This window comes from Lissotriton vulgaris, chromosome 4_1, assembly GCF_964263255.1.
Source record: "Lissotriton vulgaris chromosome 4_1, aLisVul1.2, whole genome shotgun sequence".
In the NCBI taxonomy this organism is placed as follows: domain Eukaryota; kingdom Metazoa; phylum Chordata; class Amphibia; order Caudata; family Salamandridae; genus Lissotriton; species Lissotriton vulgaris.
The window spans coordinates 35,406,251-35,419,319 of NC_141691.1; positions in this window are offsets into that span (position 1 = coordinate 35,406,251).

The following is a 13,069-nucleotide window of genomic DNA, read 5'->3' on the forward strand; positions in this document are numbered from 1 at the left end:
GGTCCCGCCCCCTCCCTGTACCACTCTGCAAACATGCCTCCTGGTGTGTTTTGGGTTGAGGAGGAAGTCCTTAGAAGCTTATGGGTCCTTAAGGACCAACTAGCCCACCAGGTAACTCCAGTAAGCCCCACTCAGTGGGATTGCTGAGAAGTGGTCTGAGGCCATGCTCCTTTTTACACCACTCTGAAAATGTACCTCTTGGCGCATTGCTGGTGGGATGATGAGGTCTTCTGTGTCCTGAGGACTAAAGTGGACTTCATCCCCGGAGCACCAGTGCACAAGGATTCACGTTTGCAGAGTGGTGTAAAAAGAAGCATGACCTCTGAGCACTCTCAGCAATCTAGCTGTTTGGGGCTTACTGGAGGTAACAGGAGGGCTAGTTGGCCCTCAGGGTCCCTCAGGAGGAAAAGGGACTTCATCCCCAACCAAGAGGGCACCAGAAGGTACGTTTGCAGGGTGGTGGAGAAAGGGGGTGTAGCGTGTCTACCTCTTAGCAATCCATGGGAGGTAAGAGGTTGGCTAGTTGGCCCCTAAGGACCCCCAGCAGTGAAGCGGACTCCAAGCCTCATCCAAGAGCATACCAGGGAGCTCTTTTGCAGAGTGGTGGGCAAAAGGGGAGTGACCTCTAATGAGAACTTAGCATTCCTGCTGTGTGGGACTTACTGGAGATACTAGGAGGGGTAGTTGGCCCCCAAGGCAAACTACCCCTCTTGTTACCTCCAGGAAGTCCCAAACAGTGGGATTGATAAGACGTCTTTGAAGGCCATGCCCGCCTTTCTCCACCATTCTGAAAACGCGCCTCCTGGCAGACTACGGGAAGGGGATGAAGTCCAATTTACTCCTGAGGGACTTTGGGGGCCAAGAAGCCATCCTGGTACCTCCTAAAAGTTGAACAGAGTAGAATTTCTAAGTGCTGGTGGGAGGCCAATCCTGCTTTCTCCACCATTATGCAAACGTGACTACTAGTAAACGAAGTACTTGCAATGTAATAGGTTTCACATTCGCGAGAGTTAGAGCTATTGGAGTTGTAAATGTAAAAGTGTTTTACTAATGTTTCTCTGAGCGGAGTGAATGTAGGTTGTGCGTAGTGGAATTATGTGGTATGATGTGCAATGAAATTACGTGGATAGACTTTGACTTTGATGTGGATAGAAAGTATGTGGTATTTCGTGTATAGGAATTATGTACAGTGGGATTATGTGTTGTGAAGAGTAATTATGTGGTATGGTATTCATTTCGCTGGATCCCCACTGAAACCAGAAAAACAGTCACCCATGCACTGGTTACAAGTCGCCTGGACTACGGAAACACCCTATACGCCGGTATCACCGCAAAACTCCAGAAAAAACTCCAACGCATCCAGAACGCATCAGCCAGGCTCATACTAGACATTCCGCGTAAAGACCACATCTCTAGCCACCTGAAAAACCTCCACTGGCTCCCCGTCAATAAGAGGATTACTTTCTGCCTCCTAACCCATGCTCACAAAGCACTCTACGAACTTGGACCCGAATGCCTCAACACACGACTTTCCTTCTACACCCCCTCTCGACAGCTACGATCTTCCAACCAAGCCCTTGCTACCGTTCCTCGCATCAATAAAACCACCATGGGAGGTAGATCCTTCTCCTACCTCGCAGCTAAAACCTGGAACTCACTCCCCACTCACCTTCGTCTCACTCAGAACCACCTAGCATTCAGAAAGCAACTTAAAACTTGGATATTTGACAAGTAATTCCCCTCCCTTCTTCAAGCGCCTTGAGACCCTCCGGGTATGTAGCGCTCTATACAAATCTCCTGGCTTGACTTGACTTGACTTGTGTTGTGGAGTGGTATCCTCAGGTTTATTCTTCCTCATTTCCATAGAAGCCACTCTATAAACTCAATGAAACAAAAAAGGAAGGAACCACTGAGGAGCACTTTTGGACCTAGTAAGAGGTAAAAACACGACCACTGGATTTGTGCGACTGTTTGGCTATACCGACTTTTGCACAAATATACATTTTCTACATAATCTATCATCTGCTGAATAATCTGCAGATTTGAACAAAAAAAACCTTGTTTCTAGCTCAAACGGCTCAAATGTTACAGCATGGTGGAAGGCCCTTTGCAAACCTAGAAATATCACCTGTTACGTATTGCTAAATGTGGGAATTAAATTGGTACTAATGGTGTACAAAACAAACCACTCTTCCACTTTCTGCACCTCTCTTGCCTCTTTCTGTACCTCTCTTGCCTCTTTTTGCACCTTTGTTTCCTCTTTCTGCTCCTCACCTGCATCTTTCTGTACCCCTCTTGCCTCTTTCTGCACCCTTCTTCCATCTTTCTGCACCTATTTTGCTTCTTTCTATAACCCTGTTACTACTTTCTACACATTTCCTGCCTGTTTCTGTACCTCTTGTGCCTCTGTCTGCACCTCACCTTCATCTTTCTGTACCCCTCTTGCCTCTTTCAGCACCCTTCTTCCCTCTTTCTGCACCTCTTTTGCCTCTTTCTGTACCCCTGTTCCTTCTTTGTTCACATTTCCTGTCTGTTTCTGTACCCTCTTTCTTTACCTATGTTGCTTCTTTCTACAGTTCTCTTGCTTCTTTCTGCATCTCTTTTGCCTCTTTCTGCACCCCTCTTGCCTCATTCTTCACCTTTCTTCCCTCTTTTTGCAACGCTCCTAGCTCTCTCTACACCTGTCTTCCCTCTTGCTGTACCCCTTTTGCCTCTTTGTGCACCTGTGTTGGTTCTTTTGATACTGCTCTTGCTTCTTTCTGCACCTCTGTTGCAAATGTCTGCTTCACTATTGCCTTAATATGTACACCTCTTGCACATTTCTCCACTTCTGTTGGTTCTTTTGCACTGCTCTTGCTCCTTTTTGTACTTCTCTTGTAAATTTTTGTACCTCTGTTCCCTCTCTCTGCAACTTTCATGCCTGTACTTTTCTTGTATCTTTCTGTACCCCTTTTGCCTCTTTCTGCACCTGTGTTGGTTCTTTTGGTACTGCTCTTGCTTCTTTCTGCACCTCTGTTGCAAATGTCTGCTTCACTATTGCCTCAATATGTACACCTCTTGCATCTTTCTGCACCTCTCTCGACTCTGTCTGCACACCTGTTCCCTCTTTCTGTACCCGTTGTGCCTGTTTCTGCAACTCTCTTGCGTCTATCTGCAGTTATCTTGCCTCCTTCTGTACCTCACATGCCTCTTTCTGCACTTCTCTTGCTTTTTCTGTACTCTTCTTCCCTTTTCTGCACATCACTTGCCTCATTCTACATCTCTTGTGCCTCTTTCTGCATATCTCTTGGTTCTTTCTGCACTGCTCCTGCTTCTTTCTATACCCTTCTTGCCTTTCTCCACCTCTTTTACTTTTTTCTGCACTTCTATCTCTTCTTTCTGCACCCCCTTGCCTCTTTCTGCACCTCTGTTGCTTCTTTCTGCACTTTGTTTGCCTCTTTCTGCACATCTATTGTTTCTGTCTGCACACCTGTTCCCTCTTCTGCATCCCTTTTGCCTATCTATGCAACTCTATTGCTTCTTTCTGCAGTGTTTTTGCCTTTTTCTGTACCTCACTTGCCTCCTACTGCACCTCACTTGCATTTTTCTGCACTTCTCTTGCTTCTTTCTGCATCCCACTTGCCTCTAACTGTGATTCTGTTGGTTCTTTTGCACTGCGCTTGATTCTTTCTGTACCTCTCTTGTACATTTCTGCACCTTTCTTGCCTGTTTCTGCACCTCTCTTGACTCTTACGGCACCTCTGTTGCTTCTTTCTGCACTTTTCTTGCATTTTTCTGTACCCCTCTTGTCTCTTTCTGTACCTCTGTTTGTTCTTAATGCACTGCTCTTCCTTCTTTCTGTACATCTGTTGCTAATTTCTGCTTCTCTATTGCTTCTATCCATACCCCTTTTCCCTCTTTCCTTATCTCTCTTGCCTCTGCCTACATACCTGTTCCCTCGTTCAGCACCCCTTTTGCCTGTTTCTGCAACTCTCTTGCCTCTTTCTACACATCTATTGCCTCTTTCTATATCTCTCTCGTCTCTTGCAGCACATCTCTTGGTTGTTTCTGCAGTTCTTCTTCCTCTTTCTGCACCCTTCCTGCCTCTTTCTGCACCACTTTTGCTTTTTACTGCACTTCTAACTCTTCTTTCTTTACTCCTCTTGCTTTTTATTGCACCTCTGTTGCTTCTGATTCTTGTTTTGTAATGCTATTGCTTCTTTCTGTACCTCTCTTATACATGTCTGCACCATGTTTCCTCTCTCTGCACATTTCTTGCCTGTTGTTGCACCTCTCTTGACTCTTTTGGCACATCTGTTGCTTCTTTCAGCACTTCTTTTGCCTCTTTCTGTACCCCTCTTGACTCTTTAAGCACCTCTGTCTGTTATCTTGGTACCCCTCTTGCCTCTTGTGCACCTCTCCTGCCTCCTTCTGCACCTCTCTCACCTTTTTCTGCAGTTCTCTTGCCTATTTCTGCACCTCTTTTGCTTCTTTCTGCATTTTTCTTGTCTCTTTCGGTATCCCTCTTGCCTCTTTCTGCACCTCTGTTGGTTCTTTCTGCACTGCTCTTGCTTCTTTCTGCATCTATGTTGCATATTTCTGGTTCACTCTTGCTTCTTTCAGAAACCCTCTGTCTTTTTCTGCACATCTCTTGCCTCTGTCTGCACACCTGTTCGATCTTTCTGTACCCCTTTTGCCTGTTTTTGTAACTCTCTTGCCTCTTTCTGCAGTTCTCTTGCCTCCTTCTGTACCTCACTTTCTGCACTTGTCTTGCTTGTTTCTGCTCCCTTCTTCCCTTTTCTGCACTGCTCTTGCCTCTCTTTTCACCTCTTTTGCTATTTATGTACATGTATCTCTACTTTATGTACCCCTCTTACCTCTTTTTCTACCTCTGTTGCTTCTTTTTACACACCTGTTCCCTCTTTGCGCACCCCTGTTGCCTGTTCCTGCACCTCTCTTGCCTCTTTCTACAGTTCTCTTGCCTCCTTCTGCACCTCACTTGCCTCTTTCTGCACTTCAATTGCCTCTTGCTGCACCTCTCTTGTTTCTTTCTGCACCCCTGATGTCTCTTTCTTTACCCCGTTGTCTAATTCTGCACTTGTCTTCTGTGTTTCTGCACCTCGCTCGCTTCATTCAGCATTTCTTTTGCTTCTTTCTGCACCTCTCTTTCTCCGTTCTGCCCCCTTCGTCCCTTTTCTGCATCCCTCTTGCCTCTTTCTGCTGTTCTGCTGCCATTTTCTGCACATCTCTTGCCTCTTTCTGCACCTTACTTGCCTCTGTCTGCACTTCTCTTGCTTCTTTCCACACCCCTGATGCTTCTTTCAGTAATTCTCTTTCCTCTTTCTGGACTTCTCTTGCTTGTTTCTGGACCTCTCTTTTGTCTTTCTGTACCTCTGTTGCATCTTTCTGTACCTCACTTGCTTCTTTCTGCATCCCTCTTGCCTCTTTTTGTACCCCTCTTCCCTCTTTCTATACCTCTCTTGCTTCTTTTTATACCCGTGTTCCCTTTTTCTGCACCTTTCCTGTCTGTTTATGTACCTCTCTTTCTTCTTTCTTAATCTCTGTTGCTTCTTTCTGCACTCATCTTGCCTCTTTCTGCACCCTTTGTGCCTCTTCAGCACCTCTGTTGCTTCTTTCTGCACTACTCTTCCTTCTTTCTGTACCCCTCTTGCCTCCTTCTGTACCTCTCTGGCCAATTTGTGCATCTCTCCTACCTCTTTTTACACCTCTGTTAGTTCATTTTGCACCACTCTTGCTCCTTCTACTCCTCTTTTGAAAATGTATGCATCCCTCATGCCTCTTTCTGCACCCCTCTTCCCTATTTCTCTACCTCTCTTGCTTCTTTTGGTACTTCTCCTGCTTCTATCTGCACTTCTCTTGCTTCTTGTTGTACCTCTTTTGCAAATTTATGTATCCATCTTACCTCTTTTGGCACCAATGTTCCCTCTTTATGTACCTTTCTTGCCTATTCCTGCACCTCATTTGCCTCTTTGGCACCTCTGTTGCTTCTTTCTGTACTTCTATTGCTTCTTTCGGCACTTTTCTGGCTATTTTCTGACCCCTCTTTCTGTACCACGTTTGCCTCTTTGTGCACCTCTCCAGCCACTTCCTATACCTCTCTTGCCTCTTTCTGTACGTCTATTGCTTCTTTTTGTACTTTTTTGCCTCTTTATGTATCTCTCTTGGCTTTTTCTGCACCTTTGTTGGTTCTTTCTGCACTGCTCTTGCTTCTTTCTGCACCTCTGACTTAGAGGTAGCTTCCCCCCTGTTCTGTACTAGGGCCTAACAGGGGAGGTCATGACAATCACCAGGGTACCCCAACCCAGAGTTTATCCTAGTATATGTAGGTATTTTCACTGTATTCTTAGTGTTTTTTAGCACATAGCACTGGCTCAAGACCTGGCTAGTCAGAGTCAAAAAGTTGGGGGTGCTTCAGACAGACTGCATGAATTGACACACACATTTTGGTGCAATTGAAAACACATGGCACGTGAAAATATGAAATGAGGCCTAGTCAGTCTGAAGTGCTTGTGCTTACAGATGTCATACTGTCATTGAGCCAGCAGAGAGCAGCAGTGAGCTACGAGCGAACGGAGAGCAGTTTGCAGAAACGGGCGAGCGAGCGAGGACGCCAAGCAGGACGCCGTGTCGATATCTCCACAGTGCCAACCGTGCCAGAGGCCCGATTAAGTCTTTTCCCGGTAAAGAAACAACAAATAACAGCGGCGGGGGTATGGCAGTGAGGCAGGGCGTGCGAGGCACATTGAACCAGTGCATTGGAGCATACTGCCTCAGCCTCTGCCTCCAGCATTCAGCATTTAGCCTGCAGCCTCCTGCTTCCTCTCAGCCCTCCCCGATACACGGGAGGCGAGTCAAGTGTCTAGAGAGAGCTGAGAGTTGAGCAGCTGCAGCTGCTGTGGTGGCGCAGTGGAGTTTGGCTGAGCTTGGCTGAGTTGTTGGAAACAGGAAGCAAAGAAGTCCCCGAAAACCCCCCCGTACAGTACAGTACTACTGAATATAGTACTACTGAAACCGTCCGAGTCCTGCTGCCAACTGCCCCCTGAGCCCCTGAGCCTGTGACTCTGTCTGCCGCCCCCGTCGCCTGTCGCTGCCAGTCCATTACACACAGCAGCACAGTGCGAGGAGTGGCACAAGGTGTCGAAAACTGGGGAGCAGAGCAGAACAGTGAGTACCGGCAGAAAGAGGAGCAGGGGTCTGGGGGCTCAGCGGGGGGTTGGAGGGGGTCCCGGCGGCATTGTGCGGTTGCCGCCGCGCTCCAGTCTGCTCCCCCTGTGTGAAGGCGCTGTGCGTGAGAGAGACTAAGAGAGACTAAGAGTGACTAAGAGTCTGAGAGTGCGAGAAAAACAAGGACCATGGACTGTGGACTTGGGGACCCTGCACCTTGGGCCTAGGTGACTCAGGGTTTCTACGAGTTACATGATTTGCCAGTTGGACTCTGGACTCTGGATTCTGGATTCTGGACTCTGGGAGTAGGTATTGATTGATTAATCGCAGCTAAAGTCCAGATATAAGCCTTGTACGGTATTTAGGGGGGTATGCACTGGTGTACGCTGGTTATATTCATATATCCAGGTGCTTCCTCCATCCTATGAAGTCAACCACGGTCACCACAGTCACCATAGCCCTAGTTGCCAGACGGGGGTCGGCGTGTAGGTTCTGATTGGGCTACTGCTGAATCGCCCAGGCCTCGGGTAAGGTGTCATGTGAAAACCCGTGGGGCTCTGCGGAATAATCTAGATCACTCTTTGGCAGATATAACGCCACCTGCAGGCTGTCCTAAGGCGGTGCTTACGTTATCATTCACTTATTCTTTCTCTTGAAACGAATTGTTCTCTCCTGCAAATCTTGTCTAATTTCTAGCTGGAGGATCTTTAAGTTTAAGAGGTATAATCTCTTTTTGTTATGGCGATTGCGCTCTCAGTCCAAAGTAAAATCTGTAAACCCTCTAGAAACCATTGACCATAGCGTCAAGAGTGATAAGAGTGGTAAGAATTTGTGGAGTCCCCCAAATCCACAAAAGTTAATACGTAGACGGAGAGTTGGTGCTCACCTAACTCTTTTAAAATCTTACCCATCAATATCATCAATGTTCTTAAAAAAGGGAAGAAGTTATAAGAGCGGAATAGGGCAAAACAGTGAAGAACTTGGAGCTGTGGGAAATGAGGAGAATTCAATGGAGGTGGAGGTGAAAATGGACTCCGAAATATCAGCTCAGAATGGTTTGGGTAGCCATATATCAAGACCAGAAGCACTCTTTCCTGTAATAATAATACAAAAATCTAATGGGGAAGTAGGCAATGCAGTGCCTCCGTCTATTGTGAGTCAAGCTGTTGTGTCATCTTATGAAGGTGTGGAGAAAATTTTGGGCTCAGAGATGGAATTGGTTCTATCTAGGAATGAGGCACCAGTTTCCACGCAGAGTAAGGGTGGTGTAAGTGAGGATGTCACTCCTTCCTCCCCACTAGCAGATTTGATAACTCTCCTTGAAAAAGTACACGACAATGTAAGTGTATCTCAAAGGAGTTCACCGGACTGCTTTTCAATAAAAAGAAGTGAACCTTCTCCTAAAAGGGAACATCAGAATGCCCATAGTGAACTTAATGGGAAGGCAAAAACAGAAGACCTCACTCTTGCGGATATTGCCATTCTATTGGAAAAGAACGCTGAACGAGTGAAGCAGTTAGAAAAATTGGGTGCTCAATTTTTGGCTATCAATCCCCATCCGAATGAGGAAATACTGTCCCCTCAAGCAGGAGTTCACTTACACATGCCAATTATGTATAGCAGTACACCTACTAAATCCTCTTTGACATCAGAATTTCATGATTCATTTATGCCCTGTGATAATCGGGCAGGGAATTCTGTGTTTTCATTGTCTAAAAATGAGTCTGAAGATACTGGGGGGCTAATGTATACATTTATTAAATTGGAAAAAAATGTTGCTGCAATTTTGTCCCTGATGGAGAAGAACGCCTCTAACTCGGACCATATCCTCAAAGTCCTAACGCCCATTCTGGGAGGGGTTTTAGATCTTAAACATCATAGCCAAGTATGTGCGAAGTGTGCCTCCCCTATACGTAATTATCGTTCTCAAATTAATAACAGACTACATAATACTGCTAATGGCTCAGAGTTAGGGGAACCAAATAATCCGCTGGTGAACGTTGGATGTTTGCCGCCTGTAAGAAATCAAACCCCAGCCCTTCCCAAATTGTTGTTAATAACTTTGCAAAGGACACCGCTGAGGAGAGAAGTGTAAATGTAAAGGTATCTCCAGTGTTAGATACAGTGCGTGTCTTCCCAATCTTTAATAGGAGCAAGCCTAAAAAACCCAAACCTCATGATTGAGCTGAAATAATTAATATTTTAGAAGTCTTTGGGGTGGGGGAACACTTATCAGTAAGAGAGGGAAGTGTTAAAACCCATTGTAGGAGGAAAAGGAAGGTGAGAAATCGCTGGTTTCCAAAACGTAAATTGAGAAAACTGCGGTTCCAAAGTGTAGTACAATCAGATCATTCTAATATTGCACCTAACGATGAAAATAACACATCAACAGTGGCTAAACAGAGGATGAATTCGAGTGAAATTGAGGAGCAAGATGATGTCCCCCAGCCGATTAGTCTGATTAATAGGTCGAGTACTTCCCAGAATGAAAATGGGTTGGGTGAGGCCTGGAAAGTAAGGGATTTCAAGCTGGAGAGTAGCATAGGAGTGACGGAGAATATTATAAAAACCTTCGTACCAGCCCCGAGGATAGAACTAAGTAGGACCGCATGTGAATCAGTAGGTCCACCCCTTATTTGCATGAAGCCTGAAGTAAGTAATGGTGGGGGAGTTAGTCGAAATATGACTATGTCAGTTAATAACATTAAAGGGGGTAACTCCACCGATTTTTCGAGGAGATCTTATGACACAATTGTATTAAGGCTCCCAGAGTTAGGCACTGGGCATGGGAATAATGCCTTATTTTTTATCCCTCTTTTTGATGCTGAGCCTATGACTTTGAATAGAAGGGCCCTTCTTGGAATTCTATCGGAAATAAATGATCTAAAGTTAATTTCTTCTAAAGATATAGAACTGGTCCTCTTAGATTGGAGGCACAAACCTCAGGTCACCAAAGCAATTTTTACTTCAGGGGTGGTGTCTTCCATCGTGTTAGCAAATATGGATGGCTTTATGAAAAGAGGAATAGATGTTATTGTTTGCGCCACTACCCAGGGTGCTTCGTTGAAGCGTCTCGAAACTTCTTATGCTCGGCAAGAGGGAGAAGTAAATGATCATGAGGGTGTGAATATGACCACTAAATTTGAGAGTTTGGAAATTACAGTTGGGAGGGGATTAGGTACTAGAAAAATAAAGGTAGTAGCACCCGAGGGTCATGAGGTCCTTGGCATTAATAGTGGAAATGAGGTGTCAAAATGGAGCTGGATCGCAGGCACCTAGAATGGGGCTAAATCTTCTACTACCATCCCCATAGAGCGGAGGTAGCCTACTAGGAACAATCGTGTCCTGGAATTTGGCGGGGCTAGGAAAAGGAAATATTAAGCTTACTTCCCTAGCACACCTAGACCCCAAGATAATCTGCCTCCAAGAGACGTGGGCAACTGAAGAGTTCCAGTTAAAGAACTACTACATGTATTGTAGTGCAGCTAAAAAATCTACAAAGGGGCATGCAAGTGGAGGATTAGCCATTCTGTTAAGCTGCGAGTTAGTATGGGGCCCTGAGATATTCATTCATCCATCAAATTGTTGTATCTGTGCAAAGTTAAAATTAGAACAAGGCAACTTGGAATCAGCATCGTTTCTGTATGTGGTAAATGTATATATTCCTCCAGGGAAGGCGTCCACACCATTGGTTGATTCAATTTGCACTTTTGTGAAAAAGTTATGTGGCAATGATGAAAGAGTTCGTATCCTGATGGTAGGATATTTTAATGCCAAAATCAATAATAGCTCAATCGCATCCTTTTCCAATCTGGACCAGGAGGAGGTTTGATTTATCCCAAAGACAGTATTCCCTCCCAATGTAAGATCTGATAAACGTGGCCTTTTACTGTTGAAACACTTAAGAAATCTTGACCTTATAGTATTAAATGGCAGATTCCCAGAGGACTCTCCTGCAGCCTTCACCTTTCACGGGTCACATGGAAATACCCTTCTCGATTATATGGCAGTGTCATTTCAAATGTTCGGGGCATGCTCCCAGTTTAAGGTTCTCCCTACTAATTTGAGTGACCACAATATATTGGCTGTTAATATTTCTTTAAACTTCGAGAAACCCGAACTATGGAACCAGAGGAAAGAGATAGTATCATACTCTCGAAGTTATGGTCGCACTTGTTGGTCACACAAGAACCTTCCGAATCTACATTGGGTATTTAAGAACATTGCGTTCAGTTTAATCTGGGAGAACTCGATTGTGAGGTATGGAAGAATCATGACTGCTGTCAGAAAGCTGGGAAGAAAGATGAAAAGTGGGAGTGCCGCCCCTAGAGTAATTCCTCCTAATGAAATTAAAACTCTTAATAATAAGATAAATGGGTTGCTTAGATCGCAATTTATAGACCCATGGCCATCAAGACAAAAAGAGATATACAGATTAAAACAGGCCCGGAAAAGGAAAATAGCTGCAGTTCGCAGGGCCTCTGAAGACGAAAAATGGGTTAACCTTCGGGAAGTTGCAGCCTCGGGGGATACCAGAAAGTACTGGGCACTGATTGCCAAATACTGTGACAGTAGAGTCAAATCCCAGCCCATGTTGATCTCTGAATCTGAATGGTCTACTTAAATATCCCTATTGTACGCCCCCAATCCTACAAATGATGGGGTTGAGGGGTTTAATGGGATTGTATCATTCGTAGAAGAGGTAGAAGCACCTGTAATGAGCGAACTTGAGGGATACATTAAGGAGGCGAGATACTCCGGGGCAATGGGGCCGGATGATGTCCCTGTAGCGATAATAAAAAAAGTCCGCTGCGATTGGGCAAAGGTGTTGCATCCCCTGTTCGTCCATTATTATAAGCTCGGGGATATCCCTAATTCCTGGAAGGGCAGTATAATAGTACCTCTATATAAAAAAAGGCCCTAAAAATTCACCTGCAAGCTATAGGCAAATGTCCCTTTTGGACGCAACAGGAAAACTGTTTGCAAAAAGCATCCTTGTCCACTTGCAAGAGTGGGTATTCAGTAGTAACTTGATTCCCCTTGGAAGAATAGTGGCACCCTAGACAACTTCTCTGTCTTGCAAACCTTAATTGATAAATATCCTGCGGGGCGGAGGATACCACTGTATACAGCATTCATTGACTTCTCCACAGCGTTTGATAGGGTAGACCGGGGGACGCTGTGGAGGAAATTGATAAGAATGGGGATCCCAGGGAATTTGTTAAGAGTAATAATTGCTCTCCACTCCCCTACGTGGACTCAAGTTCTGTTGGGGGGGACTCAAGGTGGGTAGGGAAAATCCCTACCCACAATGGGCTGAAGCAGGGGTGCCTCTTGGCCCCTTTACTCTTCTCAATCTACATAAATGACCTCCCTAGCCGGGTAGGGGAGAGTAAAGGGGACCCTCCACAAGTGGGTGATCTAAAATTAAGTTGTTTACTGTATGCTGACGATGCAATCATCATGGACCTAACTCCAATTGGGTTGCAAAGACGTTTGACGGAGCTGGTTAGGTACACTAAAGAATATTTTTTTAAAATAAACACTTCTAAGAGTAAGGTGATGATTTTTAGTCAGAAAGGCTGTAAGGTTAGACCAAATCTGAAATGGTATTTGGGAGATGAAAATATGGAAATAGTGACATTTTATCCTTATTCAGGAAAACATTTTACTAATAAGTGCTCTGCTATCAGACATTTATATCACTGCAAAAGTAAAGCTATTTCACAAGCTTCGTCAATTAACCGCTTCTATAAGCAATGCAGGAAAAGACACTTATCACATACTATTGCAGTGTACAAAAAAAGATTCCGCCGACCTTGAATTATGCTAGTGAAACAATTGACGAATGTGAGTGGGCTAAGTTCGACAAAGTGGAAGGCAAAATCTGGTGCCAAATATGTAA